The following is a 15,235-nucleotide window of genomic DNA, read 5'->3' as shown; positions in this document are numbered from 1 at the left end:
TCCTTCTTTCCTATTTTATAGTTATTTCTATTTCTGTAATTCCTCTATAAAGAGGTTGATTCCCTATACATTTGATAATACAATATATTCAAACACTTTAACTCACATATCTATTATCAAGCTCTATTCCAGATTTATTTATTGTTTTACCGTCGTCCCTTCGTCTATATACTGGATAGCCATCTTTGTCTACCATTGTAACATCAACAAATTTCTTCGGAAAATGACGTATGCATTTCCCATTCTCCATATATGGTGAATTTTTCCTAGCCGCTACACATGGACCGTGCATCATGTGTTGAGCTATTGCTTCAAAGTATTCTAGATCTTTATCCTTGTTTGGTATTTCAGCTGAGATAATCTGATCGATATCTTTGCCCATCGGGTACTTGTCTTCCCAATGTAGAAATATCAATATGTGCGCATGGGGGAGCCCACATTTCTGAAACACTATCGTGTAAACCACTATAACGATAAAAAATTAACACATCTTAAATACCACTCAATAAATGTACACGTTTTGTCTTGCTCAATAAAGTCCAGCAGCATGAGTATTTAAATTATGTTTAGCTAACTTTATTGAAGGTTGAACAAATTATATAGAGCTAGACACTTTCACTAGGTGATTTTACTTTAAACATGTGTGCAGATAATTTTTTTGATAGACTAATCTATTCATGAGTGCAATGGATTATGCAACCGTCCTATATAATTCTAACAAAGTTTTGCATGTCTGTAATTATAACATGTTCATAATTATATAGGATCGTTTAATTTACTAATGAATAACCTATATAAAATTACCTGCTATGACCTTTCCCAAAGATTTTGTTTTCTCTAATATCTTTTATAAGATGATCCAATTTCACCTTGAAAGGCCTACATACCATATTTGGTTGGTTTTCTGGATTTACTTCTCTATTACTGAGAAAATCTTAGGATTACATGTGAAAGTGATAAAAAGATCACGGTAGTCCACTGTTTTACATATAGCCATTACATCTTGATAATTTTGTATCATGTACCTTGGTCCCCCAGTAAATGAAGACGGTAATATAATGCGTTTCCTCGAGATGGTGTAGTTTCTCCGTTCAATACAACTTCTTTAATTCCTTTGTACATCTCCACTTTAAATTTTTCTTGTTTTAGCTATATAAAATTTAATCTTGCTGATTCAGCCATTAAGTAGGCATCAACCAGAAACTGCTGGAGAAGTCTCCTTGCATACAATAAAGGGGATGAATCAGAATATCTCTCTTGAATCATGTAACAAAAAAATATTTCAGTGAAACTTCATCCCTTCTATCCATCGTTATCCTTTTTTCTATTGAGAGGTATACTGATGAGCAGATATTTTATACGCTTTTTTGGGGGTAATTTCATGTAGATTTTAGTATGTTTTAATTAGTTTTTAGTAGAATATCATTAGTTTTTAGGCAAAAATCATATTTCTGGACTTTACTATGAGTTTGTGTATTTTTCTGTGATTTCAGGTATTTTCTGACTGAAATTGAGGGAGCTGAGCAAAAATCTGATTTAGGCTGAAAAAGGACTGCTGATGCTGTTGGATCCTGACCTCCTTGCACTCGGAATGGATTTTATGGAGCTACAAGAGTCCAGTTGCCGCGCTCCCAATTGGGTTGGAAAATAGACATCCAGGGCTTTCCAGCAATATATAATAGTCCATACTTTGCGCAAAGATAGACGACGTAAACTGGCGTTCAACGCCAGTTTCATGTTGAAGTCTGGCGTCCAGCGCCAGAAACAGGTTACAAGTTGGAGTTCAACGCCCAAAACACATTACAACCTGGCGTTCAACTCCAGAAACAGCCCAAGCACGTGAGAGGCTTAAGTCTCAGCCCCAGCACACACCAAGTGAGCCCCAGAAGTGGATTTCTGCACCAATTATCTTAGTTTACTCATATTCTGTAAACCTAGGTTACTAGTTTACTATTTAAACAACTTTTAGAGACTTATTTTGTACCTCATGACATTTTGAGATCTGAACTACATACTCTTTGACGGTATGAGTCTCTAAACTCCATTGTTGGGGTGAGGAGCTCTGCAGCGTCTCGATGAATTAATGCAATTGCTTATATTTTTCCATTCACATATGTGTGTTCCTATCTAAGATGTTCATTCGCGCTTAATTATGGAGAAGGTGATAATCCGTGACAGTCATCACCTTCCTCAACCCATGAACGTGTGTCTGACAACCACCTCCGTTCTACATCAGACTGAATGAATATCTCTTAGATTCCTTAATCAAAATCTTCGTGGTATAAGCCGGAGTGATGGCGGCATTCATGAGAATCCGGAAAGTCTAACCTTGTCTGTGGTATTTCGAGTAGGATTCCGGGATTGAATGACTGTGACGAGCTTCAAACTCCTGAAGGCTGGGCGTTAGTGACAGACGCAAAAGAATCATTGGATTCTATTCCAACCTGATTGAGAACCGACAAATGATTAGCCGTGCTGTGACAGAGCATCTGGACCATTTTCACTGAGAGGATGGGAAGTAGCCATTGACAACGGTGATACCCTACATAGAGCTTGCCATGGAAGGAACTTTGCAATTATGTTATTGAGTTGAATATTATATTGCAGGGATTCAGAGGACAAAGCATCTCCAAAACCCCAACATATTCTCCATTACTGCATTACAAGTAATTAATTCACGCTCTTTTATTTTTCTAATAATTTAAACTGATAATTTTAATTGAAATCCTGACTAAGAATAATAAAATAAACATAGCTTGCTTCAAACCAATAATCTCCGTGGGATCGACCCTTACTCACGTAAGGTATTACTTGGACGACCCAGTGCACTTGCTGGTTAGTTGTACGGATTGCAAAAGTGTGATTGCAATTTCGTGCACCATATACCTTCTCTATAACCATCCTCTCCATATGAAAATAATAAAGGGTATTGTAAACCCAAATAGGATGGATTGAGCTGATTAATGCATTGTAATGTTTCACTTTGAGTCTCAATCACAATATCTCTATCGATCTTGTTTATATCAAAGTCACCCACAATTAATGCTGCAACCTCATTGGCAGAAGGTAAATTATACCTTCTATCATCTTTTCCCCTCTTTCCTAAGAGTCTTGACTTCACATCACATCTAGATTCAAACCCGATCGACTTCCTAACCATGCGAAATGATTTGACCAATATATTGTGCTCGTCAAGCATGTTCTTTAAGTTAGTAACAATATCTTCATGTATGGCATTGCTCTCACTGCCCTTACAAATTTAATCAATTATATATGTGCTCAGAATACGTATCAAAATAGTGTCGAATGACTTCAGTAAATTACATTCTTGTACGGATACCTGATAATTGACATGCAATTTTGTATCTCATTATGGGTGTCAACTACATAGAGTTGGGAAAACTTTGCACTTTTATCTTCTGATGGTAGAAGACTGCCCATCAAATGGTAATTTTTACCAGATATAACAAATGTAGGTGGGCCTCTTGTAGAATTCATGCTTCGCTCAACTCTAGTTGCCATTGATGTGAATTGAAATAAACTATTGTAAGTCCTTATATTCTCTTGAATGTGTTTTCTTTTCACATTTTTACCAAACACCAATTCATACAACACTCTAGGAGCTTTTCGTGGTTGTGGTAGTTGTACTTGCTCGCCTCTACGCACATTGTATATTTTAGGTCATTGGTGTTGAATATTATTTTGTTCTCTTATCGTACCATAACAGAGCATAGCAAAACTGAAATTCATGTACTGCATCACTAATATTGTAGTATTCTGAAAAATAGAATCATTTCATATATTAATTACCTTGTAAACATTCAATGGTTAACACCAATCATTAGTCCATGAATTAGGAATTTGTTTTATATTAATATATAACTAGTTGATGATATGTCATAACTATTACCATTTAATTGTCTCTCTACATGTGGTCTTGCATTCTTTATAGTCTTGGTCCCCTTAATTTGATCTATTGTGGTTATTAAGTATAGGTCAAAGTATATTTTTAAACTTATATTGCACTACATCTTATAAATGAGTAATTCATATACTACTCTTATAAAAAATAAGGAACAAATTGTGATACCTATAATATGGAGAATACAGGTTAATGAATTCACTTCTAACTGATCTACATCTTCCGAAGTTGCTTTTGTGATATGTGAATTACTCATATACCCAGTGGTTAGCATAGAGTCCTGGCATGAAACTCGTTTATTTGAGGTTTGTACACCTGAAATGTTTTTATGGGATTGACAATGTTAGCATTAAAAATGTGGTATCGGTTATGTGCAAATCTTGATCAATCTTACAACTTGTAAGGTATTAAATATATACCGACTGAGTTTTCTAACATTTGTCAATGTTAAAACGGAACCTGCATAAATGGAATTTAATAATATATTTATATGTTATGTATATAATGCTTTAGCCGATTTGTTCCGATATAAAATCAAGAAACAAAATTAAACATTACTTCTCTTAGAATGTTTAGAATTGGGATATCTTCTTGCATTTAGCCTTGCCATCCTTTCCTTTCTAGCCTTTCATGTAGCTTCTGTAATTTATTAATAATTGTATCTTTCGATCAAATATGAATAATAACAAAGTAATATTCCATACAATCATTAATCACACTCATCATTCTCACAAAAAATCACCCTAACCATGTAATTGTTTCACTCGATATAACACAAATTAGCAAGTACTAGTTGCCTAAATTGGTGTCTCTTTCAATTAATTTTTCATCATCTCACTCAAGATTCCAATATTCTTTTGTCTAAAATGAAGCATATAAGTTATGTCTTTATGATTTTCTTAGTGAAATATATTCCTTTGTGAATATTATTCTCTTGACCTGTGAATAGGAATCACAAAAAATAAACAAAATTTAACTTCCATTACTAATGCATTCTTATATGCTTCATTTTCACACTCATTATTTATCCATGTGACAATTCCACTCATTATTTTGGTTTTGGTTTGTTGAAAACTATTTGTTAGGCAATTTGTATAAGATTACCTGTTGTCTGGGATGTCTCTTGCAATGAATTTGATGTCATTTCAACAGAAAGTCCACATATTATTTGGGTACTATATGCATTGTTAAGTGTGTCTTTGGTGTGAGTCGGCTTCATTGGTGGATTGGTATTTTCCTTATTCTCTTGTGTACTATATCTTCGTGTCCAATTATGTGCTATGATCATGTCTGCACCAGAGTTTGTATTAATCGAGGCTTTATATATACTCAGTAGTAACATAATAATCCATAAACGTGTAGACTCACCTGAATATTGACTATCCTGGTTAGGCTAGTCATCAGTTGATCTGGTTTGCATATTTCTCTGAAATGAATTTGGTGGGCGACCTTGCTCTTCATTGCAATAATAATCCTCAGTCTTCCTTTTATTTTTAGCAAATTTCCATCCATGGTAACTTGTGATCAAAGAAAGAAGAATCGATTTTATAGACTTCTTTTTTAGTGTAATGCGTTCTTTTATGCTTAACATTGACTTAGACCAATGTTTCTTCTAATGCTAATTCTTTCAATGAATACATGGCTTGTTGTCAAACACTTGCCTGGAGTTATAGAGTATGAGTTGGGGTCGATCTGAATCAGCGGTGCTCGTTCAGACGGGTAACTACTCATTTCATCATTTGAGTTTGTAACCCTTTTCCTCTTCTAGTATAGAATGAGTTTTCTTTGGCTTCTTGCAAGAAATGCTCTATCTTGGTGCATTTCTTGAAGAGTTTTAGGAATATTGGTTTGACTAAAGCAACAGATGAATATAAACTGCTTTCATGAACCTTTCTTCATTGGTAAAGAACTTGTAGCAATTTGTGTATTTTTTTTGTTCAAAAGAGAACTTATTCTTTTTGTATGTCATGCCAAAACATTATTCTTTTAGTAACTCTACTTCCCAAAGATGAAAATATTTTAATCACTATATTACTTTCCACGTAATATAAGCTCGTTAGTTTTAAGCAATATATATTTTTATTACTTTAATCTCATAGATTAATTTTCTTACAAATAATTTACTTGTAAAAGGCATCATTATCAACTCTTTTTTATGGATTACTTCTTTTATTAAGACCTACTGCCATACATAAGCTTGTTTTAATTTACATCACCATTAATAATATTTATTTTAGTAGCTCTTATTGTGGTTTTTTATTCATTTATGAAACAAAGCTATCTATGTGTACATTGCACAATAACTCGTACTCTCCTTTATATCATTTTAGATTTACTCTCCATCTTTATATATTTTAAATTTCCATTAACTCATGATATTGCAACTCTTGTTAATAATTGGATAATCACACGAAATATTACTTTAAAGATATCAGTCGATCTATTATGAATACTAGTGTAAAACTCACGATACGCGCGGGTCGTATACATAATCTATTTTATTGTATTTATATATAGTTTATTTATAAAAAGATTAATATATTTATGATATAATGTATATATATCAACTATGTTATCTTATTTATATGTGTTGGATCATTTTTTTTCATATAAAAAACATAAATAAATTTTCATATACATATTCAAATATCAGTTTGCAATTTAAGAAATATACTGTTTGTAACACCCTAATTACCCTAAGCCTTACTTCGCGTCGTAAGGCAAAGGTTAATCAAAGGTTACGACAAGTCTAAAGCTTATACATATAATAAATAGAAGAAGTAATATAGTCTAGAAGCTCGATGAAGGATACAACTCAAAAATAAGAGTTGATAAGCGCAAAAAGTACACACGAAGCTACTAACTTAATGCACAAGAAAAAGATATAATATAACAAAATATCAGAGTATAAAATCTAGCCTCAACTCGTGGAGTTTAAGCCGGCTAGCTATAAACAAACCATACCAAAATCTGAAAGTTAAAATCAGCTTATACAAGATTTTCTCTCAAAGTAAGCCTCTAGGCAAAAGTAAATACAAAAGTGAGAGGAATAAAGAAAATAATAAAAAAGACTCCAAAACATATCTAGGATCCTCCGCTCTATCACCATCAAAGCAACTCACCGAGGTGGGTGGTGACCTATATCTGAAAAACAACAGCAAAGTATGGAATGAGAACCGGAGGTTCTTAGTATGGTAACAGTGCCCAATATATAAGATGTATGGCTCTGGGACGCCGAAGGCAATCCTAGAACTTCGCATCAAATACGGATATTCAAACTTAGAATAAATTAAATAAATAAAGAACTTAAGCCATAAACCGGGTTATCTAAACTTAGGGGTATTCTAACTAATACTAATCACACCGCTGTATCCCACAGCCATCACTAACCTAACCTCCGTGCGATCCCATCGCCACCGTCTACCTACCTCCTCAGCACCAGACAATCACAAATAATACTAGCAAGTAAATCACAAGTAATATACATGTACGCCAAGTAAACAACTAGCAAATAAGCATATTATTCATTTAGGCACGAGATGCAATTAGGCAAAGCAAACAAAACACATAGTAGATGCACATGATGAATGCATGTCCTATTGGCTCGTGATATCACTTGTCGGTCTATGAATGCCAACCCGACACATCCTTTCAGATGTTGCCTTTATGCCACGTCCGAGGATATAGTGCCTGGCACGCTTTTGTTTCGAGGATATAATGTCCGGCACACTATCGTTCCGAGGATATAGTGCCTGGCACACTCTTGCGCCAGAGAAGGAAAACAACAATAACATCTATTTCATCATAAATCATTCCAAGGATATAGTGCCTGACACACTATCCACATCCAACAAGTCCATCGACCTCACAGCATCACTAGTTATTACCATTTTTCATCTCAAATCACTTTCAATTATCAATTCTCAACATTCCAATGATATAGTTCTTAACACACTTTCCCTCAATATCCATCAAGCTCATAATAGCCATCATCAGTTCTTAATTCCATTTCGAACTCATTAGTTCATCAGCTTCTCAATTTGTTGTCAATAATCACCAAGTTCACTACTTTTCCTTCTCTCTCAACCAAACTAATCCTTAGTACACCAGAAACCTAAGCCTCCGTTCTCTAACTTTTCAAGGTAATATCAAATTAGATCCCCTAGGACCTTTCCCATGTTTTGATACCCAAAATTAAGTCAAACAGCCTTAAATAGGTGTCACAGAAGTTTACAAGCTTGTTGAGAAGGTGAAACAGTTGAAAACAAGGTTTTAGTTGAAATACGGGGCATGTGCGTACGCACAGGGGTTGTGCGTATGCACAGGTGCAAAATTTTACAATTCTATTCACTCGTACAAGGCGTGCGAATTCCCTCAACGGAATGCACCTTACAACGTGTGCGTGCACACAGCTTGCAGAATTTCGTTGGTTATGTGCGCGCACAGGTTGTTCTAGCGCTCTTAACTACAAGCCTTCCCCTGCGTGTGTGTGCGCACAAGGTTCTGCATGCGCACAGGTTCAAAAATTCACAGGGGTGTTCGTGCGCACACAAACCAGAAATCACAAGTCTCTGCAACATTGCAGAATTCAGATTTTAAACCAAAGTTTGAAAATCATAACTTCTTTTACAAAAATGCATTTCCTATAAACTTTATATCCATTTAAAGATTTTTCAATGAACTTTAACTTAAAGCAAGTTTCAACAAATTTTGAAAACTGAGGCACAAGTTATGATCTGTCAAATTCACCAAAAATTTGTTTTTACTAAAAGTCTCAAAACCACAATTTTACTAAAACTCCCAATTCAAAACCAAACAAATCACAACCCAGACAATACCAAAACAATATAAAAGTGCATACCATTCCTCTCCTAACTCAACCATCCATAATATCCCAATTACACTATTCAACACCTTCAAAACCCTTAATCATCAACATCGAAAACCATCATAAACATTCATAATCATCATCAATCAATAACAACATGAACAACCACTACAAATCCTCATCAATTTCAATAATCATCACCAAATAATATCTAACATTACCCAAATTCATCAAAATATTTATTCCTCACATTATTCTCATAAAAATCACATCTTTCACCCTTTTGTCATCAACATTAATATTCATACTCATCCTCAATTAATCTCAACATTAGCAATCATTATCAACATTCACTTTCCTACTATCCTCATAAACAATAATAAAACACAACATTCATCATTAATCTTCACAGTCACTAATTACCAACAATCAACACCAAAATTTATATATTTCACATTCCAAAACACTATATCATCATCCCCACCATACAACTAATGAGCGGATAATTTATACGCTTTTTGGCATTATTTTAGGTAGTTTCTAGTAGATTCTAGCTACTTTTTAGTATATTTTTATTAGTTTTTAGGCAAAATTCATATTTCTGGAGTCTACTATGAGTTTTTATGTTTTTCTATGATTTCAGGTATTTTTTGGCTGAAATTGAGGGAGCTGAGCAAAAATCTGATTCAGGCTGAAAAAAGACTGCTGATGCTGTTGGATTCTGACCTCCCTGCACTCAGAATAGAATTTTTGGAGCTAAAGAAGTCCAATAGGCGAGCTCTCAACTGGGTTGGAAAGTAGACATCTAGGGCTTTCCAGCAATATATAATAGTCTATACTTTGCGCGAAGATAAATGACGTAAACTGGCGTTTAACGCCAGTTCCATGTTGCATTCTGGTATTGGACGCCAGAAACAAGTTGCAAGTTGGAGTTAAACGCCAGAAACAGGTTACAACCTGACGTTTAACTCCAGAAACAGCCCAGGCACGTGAAAAGCTCAAGTCTCAGCCCCAGCACACACCAAGTAGGCCCCAGAAGTGGATTTTTGCACTATCCATCTTAGTTTACTCAATTTCTGTAAACCTAGGTTACTAGTTTAGTATTTAAACAACTTTTAGAGCCTCATTTTGCATCTCATGACATTTTAGATCTGAACTTTGTACTTTTTGACGGCATGAGTTTCTAAACTCCATTGTTAGGGGTGAGGAGCTCTGCAGCGTCTTGATGAATTAATGCAATAATTTCTGTTTTCCATTCAAACACGCTTGTTTCTATCTAAGATGCTGATTCGTACTTAACTGTGATGGATGTGATGATTCTGTGACACTCATCACTATTCTCAACCCATGAACGTGTGCCTGACAAACACCTCCGTTCTGCATTAGATTGAATGAGTATCTCTTAGATTCCTTAATCAGAATCTTCGTGGTACAAGCTAGAATCCATTGGCAGCATCCTTGAGAATCTGGAAAGTCTAAACCTTATCTGTGGTATTTCGAGTAGGATTCAAGGATTGGATGACTGTAATGAGCTTCAAACTCGTGAGTGTTGGGCGTAGTGACAGACGCAAAAGGATCAATGGATCCTATTCTGACATGATCGAGAACCGACAGATGATTAGTCGTGCTGTGACAGAGCATTTGGACCATTTTCACTGAGAGGATGGGATGTAGCCATTGACAACGGTGATGCCCTACATACAGCTTGCCATGGAAGGAGCCTTGCATGTTTGAAAGTGAGGAAGCATTATGTTACAGGAATTCAGAAGACAAAGCATCTCCAAAACTCCAACATATTCTCTATTACTGCATAATAAGTATTAATTAATCCATGCTCTCTTGTTTATTTGCAAGTCAATTGATAACTATAATTGGTATCCTGACTAAGATTAATAAGATAACCATAGTTTTCTTCAAGCCAACAATCTCTGTGGGATTCGACTCTTACTCACGTAAGGTATTACTTGGACGACCCAGTGCACTTGCTGGTTAGTTGTGCGGATTGCAAAAGTGTGATTGCAATTTCGTGCACCAAGTTTTTGGTGCCGTTGCTGGGGATTGTTTGAGTTTGAACAACTAACGGTCTATTTTGTTACTTAGATTAGGAAAAATTTGTCTTTTTTTGGTTTAGAGTCACTAGAGTTGCATCTTTTATTATTTCTTTTAAAATTTTTTTTTCTTCAAACATATTATTTTTCTTCATTAATTGTTAGTTCTTCTTTGAGTCCAGTTTCTTGATTTAAGTTTGGTGTCAATTGCATGCTTTTTGTGTTCCTTCAATTTTTCAAAAAATAGTTTTTCTCCGTTTAGTTCATGCATTTTTTAAATGTGTCTATTTTCTTGGGAATAGTTTCCCCTTTGAGTTTTCCTTTTTAAAATCTTTTTAAAAATAAATTTTCTTTGATTAATTCTTGTGCCAAACTTTAAGTTTTGTGTTCTCTTGTTAATTTTTCTTTAATTTTCGAAAATTTTATTGTGGTTTTCTAAAAATTTTAAGTTGGTGTTCTATATTCATGTTCTTGTTGTTCTTGTGAGTCTTCAAAGTGTTCTTGAGTCTTCTTTGTGTTTTGATCTTAAAATTTTTAAGTTTGGTTTTCCTTGGTATTTTCCCTCCAAAATTTTTGAAAAAAAGGAATATTAGATCTAAAAATTTTAAGTCTTGTGTCTTTTGTGTGTTTTTCTCTTTCATCATAAAATTCAAAAAATCAAAAAAAATATCTTTTCTAACTTTTTTTAAGCAAATTTTTCGAATTTTTTTAAAAAAAAATTCAGATTTTAATTTCAAAATTTTTCAAATCTTATCCTTTTTAAAATTTTAAAAAATCATATCTTTTTCAAAAATATCCTAACCACTTTCTCTCTCCTCACTTTTTTGAAAATTATTTTTAAAATATTTTTTTAAGTTTTATTTTTTTATTTTAGTTTTTATTTTATTTTATTTTATTATTTCAAAAATTATTTTTTTATATAATAAAATAAATAAAATAAATCCACATCATCTCCCTTTCTCCATTATGGACCTAAGTGGAAATGAACAGTCTAGAAGGACTTTGGGGTCATATGATAACTCCACTACTGCTTCATGTGGGAGTAGTATCTGTATACCCTCCATCGGAGTCAGTAGCTTTGAGTTGAATCCTCAGCTCATTATCATGGTGCAGAAAAGTTGCCAGTATTTCGGTCTTCCACAGGAAGAACCTACAGAGTTTCTGGCACAGTGTTTACAAATTGCTGACACAGTACATGATAAGGAAGTAGATCAGGATGTCTATATATTGTTACTGTTTCCATTTGATGTAAAGGACCAAGCTAAGAGGTGGTTAAATAACCAACCTAAGGACAGCATAAAGACATGGAAACAGCTATCAGAAAAATTCCTGAATCACTATTTTCGTCCAAAATGGATAACACAGCTAAGGCTGAGCATCCAAGGCTTCAAAAAAAGAGATAATGAATCCCTTTATGATGCCTGGGAGAGATACAGAGAGATGCTAAGAAAATGCCCCTCTGAAATATTTTCAGAGTGGGTGCAGTTAGACATCTTCTATTATGGGCTTACAGAGAAAGCTCAGATTTCTCTAGACCACTCAACTGGTGGATCTTCCACATGAGAAAGACAATTGAAGAAGCTCAAGAGCTCATTGATACAGTTGCTAGAAATCAGCATATGTACCTAAGCAGTGAACCTTCCATGAAAGAAGAAGCTAAAACAGTAACTGCTGAACTCAATCCTGCAGAACAAGTTACAGAATTCAACCAGCAATTAGATTTTCTGACAAAATAGCTAGCCAAATTCAAGGAGATATTACAAGAAACAAGAATGGCTAATATGAATACGGAAGTGCAGTTGAAGCAAACAGAACAGCAGTTATCAAATAAATAACAGAAGAGTGCCAAGCAGTTCAATTAAGAAGTGGAAAAAATTAAATACCTCACTTCAAGGCAGCAGGAAACCAAGAAATGAACAAATTTTGAACCAAAATCCCTCTGAGGACAGTCAAAGCCCAGAGAGGAATAACTCTAACGCTCAAACGCCATAAAAGGTGGTGAAGAGCTGGCGTTGAACGCCCAACCTATGCTCAGTCCTGGCGTTCAACGCCAGAAACAGGCAAGGAATTAGCGTTGAATGCCCAAAGGAAGCACAGTTCTGGCGTTCAAATGCCAGAAACAGGTAAGGAGTTGGTGTCTAACGCCACTCCAGCTTCCACCCCTGGCATTCAAACGCCAGTGGGGGATTAGACACATAGAAGTGATGATAGCAACCCCTCTAAAAAGGCTTCTCAACCCACATCTGTAGGTAATAAACCTACAGCAACTAAGGTTGAGGAATACAAAGCCAAAAAGGCTTATCCTCAGAAACTCTGCCAAGCGAAACAGGATAAGCAATTTGTCCGCTTTGCAGACTATCTCAGGACTCTTGAGATAAAGATTCCATTTGCAGAGGCACTTGAGCAAATACCCTCTTATGCTAAGTTCATGAAAGAGATCTTAAGTCATAAGAAGGATTGGAGGGAAACTGAAAAAGTTTACCTCATTGAAGAATGCAGTGTAGTCATTCTGGAAAGCTTACCTGAGAAGCTTAAAGATCTCGGAAGCTTTACGATACCATGCACATTAGAGGGTACTTGTACCAAGCAAGCTTTATGTGATCTTGGGGCAAGTATCAACCTAATACCTGCATCTACTATCAGAAAGCTTGGTTTGACTGAAGAAGTCAAACCAACCCAGAAATGTCTCCAACTTGCTAATGGCTCCATTAAATATCCATCAGGCGTGATTGAAGACATGATTGTCAAGGTTGGGCCATTTGCCTTTCCCATTGACTTTGTGCTGCTGAAAATAGAGGAGCACAAGAGTGCAACTCTCATTCTAGGAAGACCTTTCCTAGCAACTGGACGAACCCTCATTGACGTCCAAAAAGGGGAAGTAACCTTGAGAGTCAATGAGGACGAGTTCAAGCTGAATGTTGTCAAAGCTATGCAGCATCCAGACACCCCAAATGACTGCATGAGCATTGATATTATTGACTCTCTGGTAAAAGAGGTCAATATGACTGAGAGTCTCGAATCAGAGCTAGAAGATATCTTTAAAGATGCTCAGCCTGATCTGGAGGAACCAGAGAGAATAATAGAACCTCTGAAAATCCCTCAGGAATAGGAGAAACCTCCCGAACCCAAGCTCAAACCATTACCACCATCCCTGAAATATGCATTTCTGGGAGAAGGTGATACCTTTCCTGTAATCATAAGTTCTACCTTAGAGCCACAGGAAGAGGAAGCACTAATTCAAGTGCTAAGAACACACAAAATAGTTCTTGGGTGGTCCATCAGTGATCTTAAGGGCATTAGCCCAGCCAGATGCTTGCACAAAATCCTATTGGAGGGTGACGCTAAGCCAGTGGTTCAATCACAGAGGTGGCTGAATTTAGCCATGAAGGAGGTGGTGCAGAAGGAGGTCACTAAATTGCTTGAGGCTGGGATTATTTATCCTATTTCTGATAGCCCTTGGGTAAGCCCTGTCCAAGTCGTCCCTAAGAAGGGTGGCAAGACAGTTGTTCATAATGAAAAAATGAATTGGTTCCTATAAGAACAGTTACCGGGTGGCATATGTGTATTGATTATAGAAGGCTCAATACAGCTACCAGAAAGGATCATTTTCCTTTACCATTCATAGACCAGATGCTAGAAAGACTAGCAAGTCAAGAATACTACTGCTTCCTGGATGGATATTCAGGTTATAATCAAATTGTAGTAGATCCCCAGGATCAAGAGAAAACAGCATTCACATGTCCATCCGGAGTATTTGCATACAGAAGGATGCCATTTGGTCTGTGCAATGCACCTGCAACCTTTCAAAGGTGCATGCTCTCTATTTTCTCTGATATGGTGGAAAAATTTCTGGAAGTCTTCATAGATGACTTTTCAGTATTTGGAGACTCATTCAGCTCCTGTCTTGACCATTTAGCACTTGTTCTAAAGAGGTGCCAAGAGACTAACTTAGTTTTAAACTGGGAAAAATGTCACTTTATGGTGACTGAAGGAATTGTCCTTGGGCACAAAATTTTTAACAAGGGAATAGAGGTGGATCAAGCTAAGGTAGAGGTAATTGAAAAATTACCACCACCTGCCAATGTTAAGGAAATCAGAAGCTTTCTAGGGCATGCAGGATTCTATAGGAGGTTTATAAAATATTTTTCAAAAATTGCCAAACCTCTGAGTAATCTGCTAGCTGCTGACACGCCATTTATCTTTGATAAGGAGTTTCTGCAGGCGTTTGAGACTCTGAAAGCTAAGCTGGTCACAACACCAGTCATCTCTGCACCAGACTGGACATTACCATTTGAACTGATGTGTGATGCCAGTGACCATGCCATTGGTGCAGTGTTGGGACAAAGGCCTGACAAGCTTCTGCACGTCATTTACTATGCCAGTCGTGTTTTAAATGACGCACAGAAGTACTACACAACCACAGAAAAAGAGTTACTT

The sequence above is a fragment of the Arachis hypogaea genome, chromosome 4 (genome assembly GCF_003086295.3).
Source record: "Arachis hypogaea cultivar Tifrunner chromosome 4, arahy.Tifrunner.gnm2.J5K5, whole genome shotgun sequence".
NCBI classification, from domain to species: domain Eukaryota; kingdom Viridiplantae; phylum Streptophyta; class Magnoliopsida; order Fabales; family Fabaceae; genus Arachis; species Arachis hypogaea.
Note: the sequence above shows the minus strand (reverse complement) of the source record.